At 40.0% G+C, this 15840-nt stretch overlaps 1 long non-coding RNA gene across 1 annotated transcript in view; it reads left to right on the top strand.

The window, feature by feature from the left end:
• LOC141415553 (uncharacterized) overlaps positions 1-14988 on the top strand; it is a 30649-nt gene extending 15661 nt beyond the window's left edge. The window contains exon 4 of the long non-coding RNA XR_012440538.1: positions 12739-14988. This is a non-coding gene — a long non-coding RNA (uncharacterized lncRNA). The remainder of the gene's footprint in view (positions 1-12738) is intronic.
• The last annotated feature ends 852 nt before the right edge of the window (positions 14989-15840 follow it).

Here is a 15840-nt window from a genome sequence, read left to right as displayed (position 1 = left end):
ACAGGGAGGAGGCAATGGTTGGCATCCCACAGCACCCGTCTACTAATTGGGTCACCACAAGCACCTGCGTATCTTCAGAAACCAGATCTGCCCAGCACGTCACACACTTATTCACTTCTCAGGAAAGACCAGCCCAGTGAATAGTTGGGTCAATAAATGGATGAGGAATAAGTCTGGAACCGACTTCAGAAAGGTCCAGAACTTTCACCATGAAGGAATACCACCTACCATGCTGAAGAACAACATGGCCCCATACCCTGGTGAGAAGAGAAATGGAAGCAAATTATCCTGTGTTGTAGAATGAGAAAGACAGGGCTATGAGGCATTTAAATGGGCTCACAATTCAGACATACAAGAAAAAGAAAACTAAACCAGCAATAACATTCAGTCCACACCTTCAATCTCTGTCTATATTTTTCCAAGTAAATAATATCATTTTGCTTCATCTCCTAATTCTTCCATTTAATGCTATTTTGAGCATCAATCCTTATGAAGGGATATTCTAGGAAAGCAGGGTTCTTAGCCTGGGGTCAATGAAATTCCAGTGGGGAGAAATAAGTTTTGGTTAACTTGGATTTAACATTTCAGTACAGTGTGGATGAAGACAAAAAACACTGTAGGTAAATATCACAGTACAGTTTCTAATACATTTTAAAATATCATTTATGTTTCTTGCTACTCCAAAATTATAAGAATAGTAACTACAAACACTGTATCTGGATATCTTATGAATTAATAAATAAGTAGCTATATAAATATATGACATAAATATGTTTTAAATATTGATTATCGAATTTCTATATAATTTAGCTCCCCTTGTAATACTATGACTTTTATTTTATGCATTTAAAAATATTCTGTCAAATGTATGCTGTTTAAAAGAGACTTGCTTTAAATCTAAGGAAGGCTTAGGTTGAAAGTAAAAGGAAGAAAAAGAAATTCCATCCAAATACCAACCAAAAGAAAGCAGGTGTAGCTATACTAAATCAGACAAAAATAAATCTTAGGTAAAAAATCTATTATAAGAGTCAAAGAAAAGTCAGGCACCAATGGTTCCTACTTATAATCCTATCTAATGAGGAGGCAGAGAGGAGGAGGATTGAGGTTCGAACCTAGCCCAGGGAAATAGTTCACGAGGCCCTATCTTGAAAAAAAATCATAAAAAAATGCTGGTAGAGTATCTCAAGGTGTAGGCCCTAAGTTCAACCCCAGTACAAAAAAAAGAAAAGAAAAGAAAGAAAGACAAAGAAAAACTTTAAATGATAGAAGAGTCAATTCACCAGAAAGATACAATAATTATAAACATATATGGACCAAACACCAAACCTCCCAATTAAATGAAGCAAACATTGACAGAATTGAAGGAGAAGCAGACTGTAATGCAATCACAGTAGGAGACTTTACTATCTGACTTTCAGCAATCATAGAATCAGACAGCAGATCAACAAGGAAAGAGAGGATTTGAACACCATAGACTTAATTGGACTTAACAGACAAATTCAGAACATTCCACCCAACAGCAGGAAAAATACACATTTTTCTCAAGTGCACATTCTCCAGAATAGGCAATAAGTCAGACCACAAAAAAACTTAACAAATTTTAGAACACTGAAATAATTCAAAAATAATCCAAAGCATCTTTTCCAATTATATTGAAATGAAATTAGAAATCAATCACAGATGGAACACTGGGAAATCCACCAATATAGAGGAATCAAGATTTCTTTATATGTTCTTAACCAATGGGTCGAAGAAGAAATTACATGGGAGATAAATTGTTTTAAGACGAAAGGGAAATGAAAACAATATTCCAAGATTCATGGAATGGGGCAAAAACTGTGTGAAGAGGGAAATTTTTAGCTGTAAATGATTCATTAAAAGAAGAATGTTCACAAACCAGCAATCTAAATTTATACCTCTAAGGAACTAGAAAAGGAGGAAAAGAACGATACTCAAAGTTAGCAGAAAATTATTAATAAAGACTAGAACACATTAAATAAAGTAGGAAATAGAAAAATAGATTTTTTAAAGGTTAGTTCTGCAAAAATATCAATAAAATAGACAAAATTTTGGCTATATGAAGAAAAAACAGAACTAAAATTAAACTAGAAAAGAAATGGAAGACATTACAACCAACTTTACACAAATAAACAGGATTCTAAGAAAATACTATGTACAGCTATATGCCAACAAATTTGATAAACTAGATGGAACTAATAAATTTCTAAAAACACACAACTTATCTACACTGAACCATCAAGAAAATTTAGCCAGGTGTGGTATTGCACACCTGTAATCCTAGCACTCAGGAAACTGAGGTAGGAGGATTGCAAGTTCAAGCCAGCCTGGACTACATAGTGAGACCCTGTCTCAAAAAAAAAAAAAGGAAAAATATTAATCCAACTATGATGTTCAGAGGTGGGGGGGGTCTTTAAGAAGTGATTAAGGTTAGGTAAGACCACCAGGGGAAGTCCCCATGATTCAATTCTGGTGACTTTTATAAGGAGAGAGAGAGTAAGAGAGACATAAAGGAGAGAGATATGACAGAGAGAGAGGAAACAAGGCCATCCCAGATGTGGTCCCTCCACCTTGGACCAGAACTGAGCCCAAATAAACATTATTTCTTTATAACTTACCCAGTCTGGGGTATTGTGTTAATAGAATAGAAAATGGGCAAAGGACCAGGCATGGTGGCCCACACCTAGAATCCCAATTACTTAGAAGGTAGAGATGGGGAGGATCATGGTTCAAGGCCAGCTCAAGCAAAAAGTTAGTGAGACTCCCCCCATCTCAACAAATAAGCCATGTGTGATGGTGTGTGCATGTGGTCCCAGCTATGCAGGAGGCAGAGGTAGGAGGATCCTGGTCTAAGGATGGCCAGGCCAATAAAGGAGGTCCTGTCTAAAAACTAATTAAAGCAAAAAGAGCTGGGGGGAGGAGGCATGGTAGAACACTGCCTAGCAAGTACAAGGGAAAGAGTTCAAACCCCAGTACTGCCAGAAAGAAAGAAAGAAGAAAGGAAGGGAGGGAAGGAGGGAAGAAATGGACTGAGACAGATATTAACATTAAAAGACATTTTTGTACATCTTAAGGACTAGGTGTGAGGGTTAAAACAAATGCAGTGATTGTCCACTGCTTGGTAATTTGCAAAGTACTTTGCATTCACTGTTCTTATTTAAGAAGAAAATAGTTTGAGGGAGATGGAACAGTGGTTCTCATATTATAAACAGAGAAAAGTAAAGTTTGGAAAAGTGAAGAAATGGTACAAGTCCACGTGGCAGTGTCAGACAAGCAGTGGGGTCCTGGGACATGTGTCACAACCAGTTCTCTAAAAAACAAACAAACCCTGGTCTGAAATGTATACCAATTTCTGTGCTGTAAAATGCTCCACCATGTCAAATACTAAACTAATAATGGTTTAATATAAGCCTTACAAAATACCTGAAAATTTAACAAGTGGTACTTGTGAGTTGGAACCAGCTTTCTCCTGAATGCTTCCTGTTTTCTCACTATCAGGGAAAATTTAGGAGTAATAATTTGCATCCAGAAAAATAAATGGAGCAATACTTAAAATTGGTAGGAAAATTTGCATGAACTATAATATTATATAGATCAGTGCTTCTTGGGCCTTTGGATGCTTATTTCTACCTGCTTTCTAAGGCTGAGAATTGGTTCATTTACTAGAGTTGTTCTAACCCTTTGCTCCTTCCTTGAGTGATGCTGAGAACACATTTGCTATGCTACTGGCTTTTGTGTAGACTTTGGGCTCCATCATCGATGCTGTGCTCCTCTCATTTCTTGGGCCCATGTGTAGTGGGACAAGAATGCCTGGACTTCTTGGGAGGCTCTTGTGGCAGATTTCCTGTCTACCTTGAACCTCTGTCTGTCCATGTTTGGATTTGGGGACGGTGGTGAGCATGTTGCTAGGAGACAGCCAATGGAATAAAGGCTGTGGGAGTCTCCAGAATCCTTGAGCTGGATATGGCTGGACTTCCTATGGCTAACAGGGCCTCTGCCAAGATGATGTGTGATGTGAGTGACCAGCTGGGATCATGGTGGCCCTGGGGTGTGGACAAGATGAGGCTTCACTGTATGTTTTACCAGAGGAGAGTCTGATCCTCCCTATAGAAACTCAGTGCACCATTTCCTCTGGGCTTTGACCCTTCACATCATATTTTTGGTTCTTGAGAAAATCATTCTCAGTCTTACTGCCACAAAGAAAGAACTAATGCATTTTCATTTCTAGTTAACCTGAGTTCAGGGTGTGGTTTCTTGACAGTCCTCACACCTGAATGTGCTTTATATGAAAAAATAGTTGTCTTAAGCCTTTTCTTAACACTACATGGAGAACTGCACCCCAGAGTTAGAATTTTGGGGAAACACAGTGATTGTGTTAGGGTCTACATTGTGAACACAGGAGCACAAATCTGGAGAGATGGCTTTGGTATTTGTACTCCAGAAGAGTGGAGGTCCATGCTCACCTGACTTAACCACAGCCCACAGAACAAATGATCACAAGACTTTTTCTCTGAATGGTATGATGAGCAAGTCCATGGTATAAGAGGTATATCACATTTTTACCTTTGATAAATTACTAAGATTCAGACATCCTCTGCTTACGTATGAAGCATCAAAGCACATCTATATCAAAATGATAGCAAAATAAAAACTCAGCAAGTTAGATTCTTTGCTGGGGTTTTTAATGTTTTAATTGATCTTTAAACTTTACTTATTAAATTTCTATTATGAAGTTTTTCAGACCACAAAAATGCAGAGGATAGCATAATGGGCTCTCACGGTCCTATCACTAAGTGTTCTCACATATCAATATTTTGAAAATCCAGTTTTGGATTTGAACTCAGGGCCTCACACTTTTTAGGCAGGCACTTTTACCACTTGACCCACTCTACCAGCCCTTTCTTATGATGGTTTTTTCTTTTCTTTTTTTTTTTTTTTTCAGATAGGGTCTTCGGGACTATTTGCCCAGGCTGGCTTTGAACCATGATCCTCCTGATCTCTGCTTCCCGAGTAACTAGGATTAGAGGTGTTATACACCAGCACCAGGCTCAATCCATTTTATTATATCCATCTCAACCTTGGTTTTGTTTTGTTTTGTGTTGTTCTTTGCTGCAACATTTTCAAGCAAGTCTCATATATGGTGTGAGTTCACTCATAAGCACTTCAAAAATAAATCTGTGACTGATAAAAATATTGATTCAAGCAACCATCCAGACTATTGTTACAGGCAATAATTTTTTAAACTTCTCAATGATCTCTAGGAACTAGTCTGCTGTGGCCTGGGTATAATTTGTCCCCCAAAGGCTCAGAAGCTTGGAAGTTTTGTCCCAAAGTAACGATTTCAGGAAGTGGTGATGCCTTTAAGAGGTAGGGCCTAGTATGGAGGTAATTGGGTAACGGGGGGTCCTCCTTTGTAAGGTATTAATGTCCATCTTATGGGAATGGGTTAGGTCTGATGGCACTGGACTTGTTACCACAAAAGTGGATTGTTATAAAAAGTAAGTTTATCTTTCTCAGGTTTTCTTCTTCTTCTTCTTCTCCTCCTCCTCCTCCTCCTCCTCCTCCTCCTCTTCCTCTTCCTCTTCCTCTTCCTCTTCCTCTTCCTCTTCCTCCTCTTCTTCTTCTTCTTCTTCTTCTTCTTCTTCTTCTTCTTCTTCTTCTTCTTCTTCTTCTTCTTCTTCTTCTTCTTCTTCTTCTTCTTCCCTCTTCCTCTTCCTCTTCTTCCTCCTCCTCCTCCTCCTCCTTCTTCTTCTTCTTTCTTCTTTCTTCTTTCTTCTTCCTCCTTCCTCCTTCTTTCTTTCTTTCTTTCTTTCTTTTCTTCCTTCTTCTTTCTTCCTTCTTCTTTCTTCTTCTTCTTTCTTCCTCTCTCTCCTCTGTACATTCAGCTTTGATTATTGATGCCACCAACCACATTACAGTGTAGCCCCAAGACCCTCAAAGAGGCCAAAAGCATGGGCTACCCAATCTCAGACTTTCATTCTCCAGAACTGTGAACTATGTAAACTTTTATTTATAAAGTGCTAGCCTCAGGTATGATGTTATAGCAATAGACAATGAACTAACACATAGTACATATTCAAATTTTCCTAATTAGTTCAAAGATGTCCATCAGAACTTTCCCATTTTTTGCATGTTCATGTGGGAATGAGGTATCAAAATTGAGTGAAGAGGCCAACACTGTAGCTCAGTGGCAGAGCATGTGCCTCCCATGCTTCAGGATCCGGGTTCAAGTCCCACCATGGCAGCAAACCCAACAAGAATAACACTAATATAATAAAAGCAATTTCCCCAGAATTAAGTGAAGAGACTGAGTGAAATTCTTCCGCTCTGATGAAATTAGTACTATAACTTCAAAGAGATTCACTATTTCTTAGAGTTGTTGGCAGTATTCTTTTTTATATTTAGTTTTTAGATAAAAATTGTATGTTGTATAGATGCATATGTATGTACATACACACACACACATATTTGGTGGCACTGGGTTTGAACTCAGGGCCTCACACTTACAAGACAGGTGCTCTACTGCTTGAGCCACTCCACCAGCCCTGTAAATTGTATATATTTCAGGTATGTAGTGTGATGATTTGATACAGACAAAACTGGACTACAGTCAAGCCAATTAATATATCCATCACCTGGATGCAGGGAAAAAGGAACCCTCATACACTGCTGGTGGGGAATGTAAGCTAGTACAACCACTCTGGAAAACAATATGGAGGCTGCTTAAAAAACTAAACATAGATCTCCCATAAGATCCAGCAATACCACTCCTAAGGATATACCCAAAGGAATGTGACTCAAGTTATTACAAAGGCACCTGCACACCCATGTTTATTGCAGTGTTATTCACAATAGCCAAGTTATGGAAACTGCTTGAATGGATCAAGAAAATGTGGTATTTATATTCAGCCACAAAGAAGAATGAAATCTTGTCATTCACAAGTAAATGGATGGAAGTGGAGAACATCATCTTAAGCAAAGTTAGCCAGGCTCAGAAGACCAAAAATCATATGTTGTCCCTCATATGAGGATTATAGGCCCAAAACAAATGCAGTAATATTATTGGACCTGGGTCACACACTAAGGGGAGAACACACATGGGAGAAATAGGTAAAGAAAAGGAAACCTAAAACTTGAAAGTGGTTGATGTGCTCCCTTTTTGAGGATTAAATAAAGTAATCTTAAAACAGCAGAGGCCAGTATGGGAAAGGGACCAGAAGTAGTGAAGAGGTCTGGCAGAGATGAACCAATGTGGGTTTTAATACACAAGTGCATGGAAGCAATGCTAGGAATCTCTCTGTATAGCTATTTTTATCCCAAACTAGCAAAAAGAATATGACTTTCTTATTATCTCTTAGGTTTTTCTCTTTAACGATTGGAAAAGAAGGTGGCAGAACAGGTTCTGCCTAGAAGTGGGAGATGGAAGTGGGGAGGTGGCCTAAACAATGTATATACATGTGAATAAACATAAAAACTATAAAAGGAGAAAGAAATATATACATCACTTTACACAGCTGTCTTTTGCATGTGTGTGGTGCCTGTAAACTTAATATCTTCTCTTTCACCAAATTCCAAGTATACAATACATTATGGCTAACTATAGTCACCCATGTGATGTAAATTCTGTCTCAAGACACTCATCCTACATAACTGTTACTTTGTGCCCTTTTCCAATGTCTCCCATTGTCTTCATTGTCTACCTGCTCCTGGGAACCCTATTGTACTTGGATTTTCTGTTCTTTTAAATTTTAAAAGTAATACAATACACAGCTTAGAAATGACGACCTTCAGCTGCACTTTGCTGGTTGGTTCTGTTTCTAACACTGCTGACACCCTCATTGGGAACAGCATCATGCACCTAGAAGGCCATTACTCTCCTCCTGCACCTGTAATATCTAGGGCATTTCTGGCCCTGGCCCTCTAGGAATGAAAACCAGGAGAAGTCACTAGCATTAACTGAAGCCCTCATGAATGGGATTTAGTGTGTTTGTAAACAGCCTAAGAGCTCCCTCACCCTTTCCTCCATATGAGGATACAGTGAGAAGAAAGACGGAAGCCGGAAACAGGAAGCAGGCTCTCAGCACACACAGGGTCTGCCAGCACCAAGTCTTGGACAGCCTCCAGTTCTGTGAGAAATAAATTTCTGTTGTTTATAACCCACCCAAATTACAGTATTTTTCTATAGCAACCCAAACTGAGAGACACCCTGTCTTCTACTCTCCCAGAACAATTCTGCAAAGCCCTCAACTGACCTTCCAACCCTGTCTCTCAGGCAAAGTAATTAGAGTAGCCCTTTGGTTGGTACCCAGAGGTATATGGCTTGAATGAGACCACCACTGAGGACAAACCCTGCACGCTCAGGAAGTGTAGGGTTCAGCTCAGTACTGGGGATGCTTGATTTATTTTCTCATACTGCTGCCCAACTCGGTTAAGGACAACTGTGTTTCAAGAAATTTTTCACTTTATCACTTTAATTTGGTATATTAGCTTTTACATTGCTTTTTGAACACCACGTGCTTTTGGGGCAGGGAAACACCCAGCAGTTCACACAATGATTTAAACACAACTGAGGATAACACGGGACTGACTGAGACCCTTTCCCTATCAACTGAGCTGCGGAATGTATGCAGGATTTAAAAGTTCCGTTTTTTAAATTTCTTTTGATTTTACTTATTCATCATTTTTTGACCACACTTGCTCAAAACTGCACATAGAAATTCACAGGAAAGGTGGGCTTACTGTACTCACTTTGTGCTATATGATTTCTTGGTTCTTACCAACTAGCACATTGTGTTAAGCTGGCTGTTACATGAATTTTTCCCTTTCCATTGAATGGAAGGTCCGCTCACCTTGTCCATTAGTGTACTGTGTTACATGTGGTAGAAGCTCTAAGAATATTTGCTATGTGGAAAAATGAAGTATTTTTTAGTATAAAACCTTGGTGTCACCGTGGATAGAATGTACAAATTTGGAGCTTTTTCTCTTTTTAAGCACCTTAATGGTAGATGTTATAGCACCATAGTCCATTTCTGTTTAGTCAAATTTAATGTATGAAATTAGCACTAAAAAAACTTTTCCAAAGGAAAGTTATATGACAAATAGGATTTCTTAAACATGGAGAATGTTGAAGGTTTCTTTTACAATGGAGAAACCCAGTGGGCACATCTTTAGCCAAAAGCTAGAAGAACTTACTGATCCTGAATCAAACAGATGTGGTGGACCTTCTGAGAAGGACACACCCTGTGTTCTTAGGAACACATTCTAGGGAGTTAGAGGTGAAGTGGCATAATGTCCGTGCGTGTTTTCAAACGGTTCAACACAGTCTCAACTCATGAGAGAGAGAGCATGTAAACATTGCAGAATGTAAATAACCAGGAAACTAGGTAAAGGATACACTTCCTAGTAATCTAGTCTTCCAATTCTTCTCTACATTTGGAAAGGTAGGACTTAGGGTGGGAGGTGGGGGCAGCATGGCGCAGGAAGACTGAGCCCAGCCAGCAAAGCCAACAATTCTAAAAGAGGCTACCCAAGGAGGTTCTGACTTGGAGAATGTACTGTGACTCGGCTCTGGGCCTTGGTCTATGGGCCAGGAGCTACATATGCTAGTGAGATGCGATGAGCTTATTTTACCTACCCACTCATCAGTCCCTCATCATCCCTGTGGGCAATGGCAAAGAACAGGCTCCAAGGTATCCTTCTGTTTCAGTGTATTCTTCGTCCTACTTCCTAGTGCTATAACCTAGTTGCTGTGGTTTGGATATTAATTATCTCCCAAAGGCCCATGTGTTGAAAGCTTTGTCTCCAGCTTGGTGCTATTGGACATGGTGGAACCTTTAAGACATGGAGCCTAGAGGGAAGTCCTTAGGTTATTGGAGGTGCACCCTTGAAAGAGACAGTGGGGCTGGGCGTCCGTGGCTCACACCTGTAATCCTAGCTACTCAGGAGGCAGAGATCAGGAGGAGGATGGTTCAAAGCTAACCCAGGGAAACAGTTCACAAGACCTTATCTTGAAAAAACCCTTCACAAAAAAGGGCTGCTAGAGTGGTTCAAGGTGTCGGCCCTGAGTCCAAGTACAAGTACAACAAAAAAAGAAAACAAAAAAAAAAAGAGACAGTGGGAATCAAATCCCTTCCTCTTCCTCTCTATCTCTTTTTTGCTTTTTTGGCCATGAGACAAGCACCTTTACTCTGCCATGTGCTGCTTCAACACAGGCACAAAGCAACGGGATCAACCAATCATGGGCTAGAATCTCTAAAACTGTGAGCCAAAACAAACTTTTCTAACTACAGTTTATTATCTCAGGTATTTTGTTACAAGGCAGAATGCTGACTAACATACATGTCGTGTGACTAGATGGTTCATCATACTGCTAGAAGTTTCCCTTAACCAAGATGTTATGGAGACCTTTAACTCTTCCTGGGGGGTTTTCCAGCCAACATCTTTTCCTCAACATTTAGGTCATAGGTTTGGTTAGCCTTGAATCTCATGACCTTCATTTCCTGTCCTCTTGAGACTCATGCTGGGCCTCACCTTGCCTCACCAGCACAGTTGTAGCCCTCTAAAGCCCCCTGTGTTCTATGAAAACCCTTTGCAAACCCCTTACCCCCTGCAGTGCCATTACTGGTCTTCCTAAGCATGCCAGGCTCCCTGTGGGAGTGAGCTGCACCGTTTCCACACACAGCCCATAATCTAGGAACTGGGCTGGAGATGTGCCTAGCAAACATGATGCCCTGAGTTCAACCCCCCAGTACTACCAAAAAAAAAAAGAAAAAACCAACACCAAGTTACTGACCAGGACTGAGACAAAGAGGTCAGAACCCTAACTGGGTAATTTACAGAGAGAATTAAGAAAACCAGTGTGGGGTTAGTTGAGTCAAAATGTTCTCCTTCGATAAATAAGCAACATGGCTGTCTCACGTGATGAAGAACGCACATTCTGATCATTTTGTATATGCATTCATCTGTTGATGGACACTTGGATAACCCATGGCTTATGGCAACGACGAATAATGCTGCTATGAACATGGGTACACAAATATTTTGTTCAATCCCTGCTTTCAGTTCTTTGGAGCATATGCTAAGAAATGGAATTACTGGATCATGTGGTAATTCTGTTTAACTTTTGAGGGAACTGCCATGTTTTTCATAATGGCTGCACCATTTTATATTCCCAAGAAGAGTTCCAATTTCTTAACGTCCTTATCAATACTTGGTATGTTCTGAAGATTCATTATTTTATAATAACCATCCTAATGGGTTTGTGAGGAGGATTCTTGTTGTGGTTTTTGACCTATAGTTCTCTAAGGATGTATAGTACTGAACAGTGTCTCATATTCTTCTGGGCCATTTGTAAATCTTTGGGAAAATGTCTGCTTTTGTTGTCATTGGGTTGTAGGAGTTTTCTTATATAAGATAGATATTAATGTCTTATCAGACATGTCATATACAAATATTTCCTCCCTCTCTGTGGGTTGCCCTTTTGCTGAGTTGTGTCCTTTGATGAACCAAAGTTTTTGCTGTAAATGGAATCTATTTTATCTTTCTTTTCTTTTGTTGCCTGTGTGTTTGGTTTTATATACAGGGTAGAACTACGAAATCTGATGCCATACAATTTTCCTCCTATGCTTTCTTCTAAGAATTTTATATCTTGTGTTTAGGTATTTGATTCATTTTAGGTTAATTTTTATATATGGTGTTTGTTTGTCTGATTTGCATTGTTATAACAAGATAGCTGAGCCTGGGTAACTTTATAAAGGGCTATGGTACAGCTCAGTGGTAGATCACCTGCTTAATAAAATAAATGAAAAAAGAAAATAAGAGGTAACTTATTGCTCACAGTTCTGGAGGTTGAGGTCCAAGTCTACTCCTGGTGATGACCTTCTTGCTAACAAGATTCTGAGTAGTGCAGTGCATCATATGGCATGAGACAGAGAGCACTCGTTTTTAAAAATTACTTTTATAGCAGGCTTGCTCTCAAGAAGACCCATTAGCCCATTTGTTCATTAATCTATTAAGCATATAATTAATGCATTCATATAGGCAGATTCCTAATCACCTCTTAAAGGTTTCACCAAGTCTCTCCTCTTTTTTTTTTCTTTTTTTGGCAGAACTAGGCTTTGAACTCAGGGCCTTGTGCTTATTAGGCAAGCACTTTACCACTTGAGCCACACCTCCAGCCCCACCTCTTGATAGCTCATAATAAGTATTAAATTAAAAAATGAGTTTTAGAGAGGACAAACTGAATTCAAACCATAGCCATGGGGAGGAGGGAGGGTTAAAGGAATTTAATAGAGGGGGTGAACTTGTTTAAGTTACCCTATACACATCTTTGGAATTATCATAATGAACCCCCCTTATGCTACTAATGTATGATAATTTGTTTTAAAAACATGACCATATGACTAGCTTTAAATTTAAACTGAGGATTACTGATTTCTGCTCTTTCTTCAAGAAGAATTTCAGGGCAAAGGACAGTGATATTTTAAAAAACAGAAAAAGACTGAAGCCCTGTTTCCATTTGCTGAGTTCTTGGCAAGTGTGAGCTGAGTCCACTAGGAGTCACCAAGGGTGAGCTGGAAGGTACCTGCAACCCAGGGGCTACCAGCCAGAGCAGGAGGCAGCATGGTCTACCCTGTGAAATGGAAACCACAAACACCCTCTTCATGGGCTACTACCACCCTCACCTCCCTGTAGAATGCTCTAACCTCCATTTGTTTACAGATCCAAATCTACTCATATCAGATGACTTCCACCAAAAGGAAGCCATCCAGACCTCTAGCATGAGTGCCTATGCGGACAGCTACTACATTCACCAAGAGGAATACATTGGAAGAAGGATCTACCCAGGCCAGAAGATCAAGGGTTGGGTCTGAGCTCCCAAGACCTCCAAGTGGAAATGCTTAGGGAAAGACAGAAACCAAACCGCAGTCCTCCTAATGAGAATGGAGCTTAAAGAACCCTACAGAAGGCACAACACCCAAAGAATGACACAGAAGCCCAAACCAAGGACATTAGGGAGAGATGCCCAAACCTTAACATAGCTGAGATTTCTTGAGAATCCTGTTATTTTTCTTTATATTTTTACATAATTGCAAAAGGTTCTACCAGGAAGACATCTCCATTTTTTACTGGAATAAAAGGCTGCTTTTTAAATAATAATCAAGTTCTACAAACAATTAGGAACAATTCACTAAATTGTCATTTTTTTTTTTTACTCTTAGTTCTGATTCAGACAAGCACCCAGTGTTTTCTAAATATAAACAAAATCTCTCATGAGGGCCCAAGAATTTCCTAAATGACTAGACATTCAGAAGTTACAGCACCAATAGGATCTATCTATGTTTGGATTAAGGGATTCAACCAAAAAACAAAAAAAGATGCTCATTATACATAGTATTTGAACAAAAGCACAAATTCTGTCAAAGTTTTGATGAACCCACTATATAATGGTTGTCACATGCAGCCTTTCTCTCTCACATATACATAACCTGTCCCCTCTGCAGGATTTTCATATCTGGATAAATATTTAAATGCACATAACTCCCTGCATCCTGGAAAAAAACTGTCCACCAAATGCTTCCAAACATGCTGTCCAAAAAATACAATATGATTTGGATGTAAAATAATAAGACTTTGAGCTAAACTCTTCAGATGCAAGACTGTCAAGAACACACTTTGAAAAAATAATTTCTTAAACACACTGAGAATGACTGTAATTATTTCAATGAGAAATTCCTGTAAACTCCCCATGCCTGCTCTTGCTTGCTTCCTCTCAGGGAGTCACAATGTGTTTCCATGGCAACTCTGTTGCTAAGGGGGGACTCCCGTAAGTACATCAGTGTGCTATCTGCAGCCTGGAGATGGTGTTAGCCTGAGAGGCCAGGTTGGCTGGCATATTCAGATTTAATTTAGGGTGCTTTTCCTCCATCTACTTACATTGAATTCACCAAAACTGTTATACAGATCTGGCCTGTAGGGAGGGGGAAAGGGGACAGAACTTCCCCAGTTATCCTCTGAGCTTTTATACTCTGGCTGTTGCATCAACCTTTCTTTTATGAGCTTTCCACCCTCCACATTAAAATCATATGGTCAATCAATAATAACAATTACAAACATTGCTAAAATGCCACATGAGACTGGTTTTGTTGAACATTTATAAATGGCAAGGATACGCCAAACATAAGTTGTCAGAAATAAACAGCATTTTGAATCATTAATCGGAAAGATTTTAAAATAGTAAATGTTTAGAAAGCCCCAAATGAAGCAAATCAAAATATTTTTGAAGTCTTCCTTTCAATGTCTCTAACATCATATTCTGGCAAGCAGATTGTAACATTTCATCAGAAATCCTGATTGGAATCCAGAATCTTCCACCAAGCCAACTTTTATTGACTGTTTTATTTGCTGGGGATAAATTTTGTTATTGATAATTTAAGTGGCCCATTCCAGTTTCTTCAGCTTCTGACTCCACATGATGAAAAAGGGGGAAAGGAACTTCCTGGCAGTACCAAAGGACATTGTCCTTGACCAAAAAAAGGAAAATCTTACACAGACCTTAACCAACACAGCCCAATTCAAGGAGAGTGTTGAGTCAGGAGTTGGCTAACTGGTCTTGGCTGCCTTGAACACTCAAGACCCTTAAACACCATGCTGGCCCTGCCTCTAAGCCTCCACTGTAGCAGGGAGGAGGGCCACAAGCAGGCAAGTCTGCATTCTGATGATGTAGCAGGGGGAAGGGATGCTACGGCAGAGAAATACAACTTAAAGAAGCTAAACATGAAGAAGGTCACGTAGCACTCAGGGGGAGGTAAAGTAACCAATAGAGTTGCATGCAACCACATATGGGTTAAACTTTATTTTTTGCTTCTGTAATCTCCTTACAAGGGTATATAAGATAAGCCCCCTTTGTTCTCAGGGCTCAGCCTATGGACTCAAGTCTGTGAGTCTGTGCCAGCACAATAAAACATTGCTTCCTGCTGCATTTCCTTGATGTCCTGTGTCTCTGTTCGAGAATCCTGATACATTTCTGGGGAATTGTCCAGGATTTCGGAGACAGTGGTTTTTCACCTCCTTTGTCACCAAGGTGTATCCCCTGGACCACCAGGGAAGTGGTCCTGCCGGGCGCCAATGGACAGTTTGATTGAGGCGGGACTCATCCTCCCAGCAAGTCAGGGTGAGGGCCTCTGACACACAATGTAACCCAGTGAGGAGCAAGAACCAGTGGGGGAGAGCTGCCTGTCAGACTGGTAAGAGCCAGGGTTCAAATATTAGGCCTGCCTCTAAGTGGCAGACGGGGAGCTTGATCAACTCCTGGGGTCACCCAAGTAACTTTGAGCAAAAGCAAAACCGTGACTTCCAGGTGCTGGGTGCAGGGCAAAAATGTTGGATACTTTCTTGTGAACATGCTTGAATGAGACGTAACTTGGCTATGAAGTGAGTGTGGAGTCCTGATCCATGGGTCCGTGGCAAACTCATTTGGTCTAGGGTGAGCCCTAACGGGGCCTCTGTCTGTCACTATGGCTGAGACACCTAAATCGCCATGAGAGGAGCAGCTGGAGTCAGATGAAATAAGTGAGGACTCTGTGTAGGTGTAGTTGCTGACCAGGCAACTATGTCCAGGTCACCGATAAGAGGTGCATGTTGTTCTGCCTTGTGTGTCAGAGAAGAGGACCCTCCCTTTACTTTTCCTCTAAAACCCCTACCCCTCTGTGTCTATCTTGATGTCTGGTAACAGGAGGAGGTGGGTGGAAATCAGAGTAAAAATACTCCCTTTGAGTGTATGGTTAAAAACTTTAAAAAGGCATATAATAGAGACTATGGAGT

The sequence above is a fragment of the Castor canadensis genome, chromosome 13 (genome assembly GCF_047511655.1).
Source record: "Castor canadensis chromosome 13, mCasCan1.hap1v2, whole genome shotgun sequence".
Lineage (NCBI taxonomy): Eukaryota > Metazoa > Chordata > Mammalia > Rodentia > Castoridae > Castor > Castor canadensis.
Note: the sequence above shows the minus strand (reverse complement) of the source record. Positions and strands in the feature narration are given on the sequence as shown.